Below are 6199 nucleotides of genomic sequence, written 5' to 3'. Positions count from 1 at the left end.
TTGATTGAAGTCTGGATTGGAGTCTGGATTGGAGTCTGGATTAATTAAACGTCATAAAGAAACTTTCTTGCTAAATTTGACAAATAGTTCAAATATAATTTCTGTCTCTCTTATCTATATATTAATTAAATACAAAACATATTGTGGTATTGCAGTGCTTACCCACACAGAACAAAAACCTCTATTAGACATCCATTAGACGTTCTTCATAGATATTCGAAACCTTCATTAGACATCCATGTAACTTCTTATAGATATCTACTAAACATCCATCCCAATAAACACATGATAGTATATTAAACGTTCATTAAACGTAAAGTAAGTATAAAAATGGTATAAGTATACCAGATAAACGTTTTAATTTTTACGGATTTTATACAAGCGTATAATATACGGTAATGATATCCGTTTTTATTACGTTTGTATAATATTAAATGGATTTTATACGTTGAAAAACAGTATATAAAAAGAAAGGTTTAATTTTAAGGATGTATCTACGTTTATTTATAAAATCGGAAAAACGTTTATTGAAAACGTAAATAATCTGTGAAAAAAAATCTTATTTATAAATCTTTAGAAAATACGATTATACAAATGGTATAATTTACGTCTTTAAAACGTCAATAAATGGTTGTACAAATAATTTACACATACGTTTTTATAACTAAAATATTATACGACTAATACACATATTTTCTTATTTATATTTGATCATATTGAGCTAAATAGAGACACGTTTTCAACGTTTATATTAATTAGACATATTTCTTTTTATAAAACGTATAATAAAGATGTCGTGTTATATGCATCTATTCGTAATACTCATTTATGATACGTATTCTCATTATAGTATTTAATGATTTTATGAATTTTTTTCAAAACTAATGTGACGCGCAATTTTATTGTTATAATAATAATAGTAATATTAATAAACGTTTTTTACTTAATTAAATTAAAAAATGGTATAAAGATATAAAGTACAGCAGTAGAAATATTATTTCAGCTGAACACACGAGACATATAAAATTTAAATATTTTAATGATTTATGAAATATATCGCATAGATTATATATACAACTCAATGGAATAATTTTTGCATTTTAATGTGTGTATAAGTGTATATATTATTTTGAAATGCGTATATTTTATTTTCTGTGAAGGAAAGTGAATTTAATTGAAGTGTATATAACGTATATTGTACATATATGTTCAACGGTAAGTAAATGTATTGAAAAATAAGTAAAAATATGTTACTACACAATACAATATTGCGTAGTACGTCTGTGACACCGTAAATAATTAATTAATTGTTACTCAACTTGGAAAAAATAATATGTGTCTCTATTTATTGCCTATAAATCATTCGTTCTTTTCAAAGAAGAAATATAGAAAAATTATTAAAACGGTTTCAGAAGCGCTAGCATGGCAACAGACAACCGTTGTTGTCCGTCTTTTATTGACAAAAGAATTTCGATGTTTCGCGCGGTGACTCTTCGAGAAGCTCGACGTCTATCGCCGCGCTCCACGCGCTGCTCCGATCTTTCGAGCCCGAGCACACGGCACGCAAGGACGTAAGCGTTTTTCTCTAACAGTGTAACGACCAGTCGTGACAAGATCAGAGCGTTTCTAAAGTGCACGTTTAACTGTCGCAAATGTGTTTGTACATTTTGTATTAATATTTGTGAATTGGCAAAATAATTATTAATTTAAGGTTTCAAGCATATCTATGTTTCAAAGTTAGAAACAGAGAACAAGTTTGCAATCATTTCATTTACTGAAAGGCTCGAAAATTTTATCCAAAGGTAAAAATGTTATTGTACTTTTATATTTTGTTTTACTTCTTTTTTCTATTTACCTTTTTTATATACTTGCAGTGAAAGTGTTTAAACATTAGTATTTCATATTAACATAATTAACATTAAGATTTATTTTATTAGATAAGAATTGTATGATTAAGAATTTAGATTAAGTAAGAATTTTATGAATTATTTTTTCGAGTTATTTGAACATTTATTAGACAACAAACTTTTATTATGCGTATGCACTATATAAATGTAATTTGATTTTAAATATTAATTTATAGATGTTAATGCAAGTCGAGTAACGTATAGCTTCTTTTTCTATATTTTACAATTTTGTAGTTTACAAATAATACACGAATTGATTCAATATTATTTAATAATTTTTGTTAAAAAATTTTACACATATGTTTAAGTCTTACACATTTGCTATTTTATGACTATTGATAATGTAATATGATTCTGTGTTAATAATTATTTTTAGAACTTTTATATATCTGCACCACAGAATCGTGGAGTGTTTAATGTTAAAAACTCATAACAATAAAGTATATAAAATAATATTATTATTTAAAATGTATATAATGCCTAAAAATGCTAAAAATGACATATTTAGAAAAAATAATGTATAATTCTGATTTTTTAATTTTTTATAATAAGCATTTTCTCTAAATAAATTGCGAATAAATTTAGTAAATCATAGTGCTTTTTATTGTTGCTAATTTTTCAAATCATTATTTAATTTATTTAATATTAGTCACTTAAAAAAAATTTCAGACATTTAAATAAATAGAATAGTATAGATCTTGTGGAAAAATTTTATATTTTTATGTTTGTTTTTACAAATATGCTTTGTATTTAAAAAATTATTTATATGTTATTATACATATACATATTATTATACATTAATAAAATTAATATACAGATTATTAAATTTGATATAAAAAATATATAAAAATATTTAGATTTTATGAATTTTATTACAGGTTTTTAAAAAATTGTTTACGTTATGTTAGACATGAATGTTATAAAGTGTTAAAAAATTGCCGATCTTTTGCTTTCAATATTTTATAATTATTATTCAATATGTTTAATCGTTACATAAATCTTTAAAAAATGTCTGATGAAAATACGAAGCTTCTGAGTAATCGACAGTTGCGTCGAAGAATGAAAGCTGCTGTTCAAAACGTATTATTGCCCTATTCAAATATACAAGCAAATGATTCTTCTATTTCTACAAATACGCAAAATTTTTGTTCACATATGTGCCATGCAATAGAAAATAATGATAATGTTATCGACGCAGATACAGTTAATGTTACTAATGAATCTTTTCCTGCATTAATGCTTGCCGAATTAGAGTCTAATAATATGAATAATGTATACACATTAAATACTGACGACAGTAATTCTACTGCTGAGAGTGAAAATTGTAATGATGATGATCTTACGTATACATTTGTGGTAAATCCAGCCAATTTTACGAATAAGTTGCGGAGGCTAGCAATTGATAATAATTTAACACACGCAGCGTTAAATATGATTTTGGAATTAATTAATCCAGCTTATCCATTTTTACCGCGTAATGCCAGAAATCTATTGCGTACTCCTAATAGGAAATTGGAAACCATTTCTTTTGAGAATGGCGAGATGTATTATTATGGTATTAAAAATTGTTTGATGCGTAAATTACAGAATGGCGGATTAAATAGTGAAATTTTAACAATCAAATTAATTATAAATATTGACGGTTTACCCGTATTCAAGAGTAGTAGAACTGACTTATGGCCAATTTTAGGTCGTAGTGATAATGTTATAGATTCACGTCCATTCATGATAGCATGTTTTTATGGCGAAGGAAAGCCAGTAAAGAAAAATATTTAAAGCCTTTTATTGAAGAAAAGATTTCTTTACGAGAAAACGGGTTTCAATATAATGGGAAAATATATTATGTTGAAATTGAATGTTTTGCAGCTGATGCACCTGCAAGAGCTATGTTAAAAATGATCAAAGGACATACAAGCATGTACGGATGCGAAAGATGTACTATTAAAAGAGTAAAGAATCAAATATTTTTTCCAACTAAAATAAGTAAATCGGTAGTTTTGAGAACAAAACATGACTACATAAGTGAGAAGACGAATGATAATCATGTAAAAGGAAAGTCGCCATTACTTGATTTAAATATAGATCTCGTGAAACAGTTTATATTGGATCCCATGCATATAATATACTTAGGTGTTTTGAAACGTATGCTTGTAAAGTATTGGGTAGAAGGTGGGCGTCATTGTAAACTCTCTCGACAAAATCTTGCAGCAATTGATTATAATATACAAAAAATACGTCCATTTGTCACGTCTAATTTTTGTCGAAAACCTCGAGCTTTAGTAAACTTAAAACATTTTAAAGCAACTGAGTTTCGGTTTATTCTTTTATATAGCGGCATAATTATTTTTTACAATATTCTTGATGACGTAAAATATCGACACTTTTTGTTACTTCATGTAGTAATTATTATTTTATCTAGCGCATCTTTGATCGAGGCTTACATACACGTAGCTGAAGAAGCTATTAGGAAATTTGTTCTCAAAGCTGCTGAAATATATGGTAAGGATTTTGTTGTGTATAATGTATGTACATTCACTACTACATCTTTGTGCAGACGTACAAACGTATGGTCCATTAGAAAGATATGGTTGTTTTCCTTTCGAAAATTATCTTCAATCCCTGAAAAGACGAATTCGTTCTAAAAAATTACCTTTGCAACAAGTATGCAACCGAATTGCAGAAGAAGAAGATATCGGCGTCGAAATTAAATCTTCTGTCACTTCAGTTTACCTTCCTAAGCAAATTTTTTACCCCAATCCAAATATTACTAATCATTTTATGTGTGAAAAATTAATTTATAAAAATATGAAAATATCAATTAAACTTCCTGATAATACTGTTACTGGCAATCAAATTTATGTTATCAAAGAGATTATTTTCATTGATGATAAGTATAAATGTATAGGAGCTACATTTAAATATATCGATAATTTATATCAATATCCGATACATTCATCTAAATTAGGAATTTATTATGTAAGAAGTATTAACATTAATACTTCTACTACATTTCTTGTTGACGACATATCCCATAAATGCCTTCGATTACCTTTTAAAGATGGTTTTGCAGTTTTTCCCATTATTCATCAAGTAGCTTAATAATTTATTGAAATTGCTATATAATTGTAATAAAACGATATAAATACCATTTACTTTAATATTATTAATAAAAGTTCATTTTGAATACAAGTTGAATACATTATTTATTATGTTACGTTTTTTTTACGTAGGAAAAATTCTGGAAAATTAATAAAATTCTATTAAAAGTTATTATACATAGCTATAAGGAATTATTTTGATATTAAATTCGAGAACTGTTGATTACAAATGAAGCTTGATTTAAATGATCGGCCAATTAAACGCTTAAAATAATGCTAAGAGCTGCCAACATTTTAGCACAAAGCAAATATTGTAACTATAATGAACATGTAGATAGATCATATGAATTAGTATCTATCCAATAATAAATAAAATAATAAAAGTTTAAAAAATTTTTTTGAAATGTTTATAAAGTATTAAAAACTAATAGTTATAAGTTTATTAAATATAATACAATAACATATAATTGTATAAGATGTAACAATTCATAAGAATATTAAATCATGTCTCTAAACGTAAACAAGAAAAAATCGTATGGCCTTTTGGAGTTTCTAAATGGAAAAAAGAAAGAGTGTGCTATTGTTCCATTAATTTGGCTAATAGATGATCGGAAGAGATGTTATTGGCCAAAGACTAGATCTCAACAAGTTTTTGACAAATTAGTATTGGATAATACGCCATATGATGCCACATGGATGAAATTTAAAGTCCATCGAGTATTAAAAGTTTCAGGTGAGAATTATTTAAAAGGAAAAAAATATAGGCTAAATAGATTTTTATTTTAATTAATATACCATATTTTATATTCGTTTTTATTGTATTTTTGTTATTATGTAACTGGAATAATTGTCTGAGCTATTTTAATTTTTTTTAACATCGAAATTTTTTAAATTTCTTTTGCGGTTCATATTTTTGTATTTTTAATGTAATAATTTAACACATATTTTTTTGACATGCTTTATTGTTTTCTTTATTCTGATGTAATTAATTAAGATTTTGTATGAATTAATCAAATAATACAGCATTTGAAAAATGAGAGTGAATTGTTCGTCCAGATGACGATTGGTCAATTCGCGATTGGCTGATCGACGTCCCGATCGGTCGTATGACTATCTATTGTCTTTGTATTTCATGATTGACGTGGGGTGCTAAGCACGCCCGCTCTACACATTATCTCTCTCTGTCTGTGACCG

This window comes from Wasmannia auropunctata, unplaced genomic scaffold, assembly GCF_000956235.1.
Source record: "Wasmannia auropunctata unplaced genomic scaffold, wasmannia.A_1.0 LD336076.1, whole genome shotgun sequence".
Taxonomy (NCBI): Eukaryota; Metazoa; Arthropoda; class Insecta; order Hymenoptera; family Formicidae; genus Wasmannia; species Wasmannia auropunctata.
The sequence above is the reverse complement of the archived record's forward strand: the minus strand, read 5'-3'. Positions refer to the sequence as shown.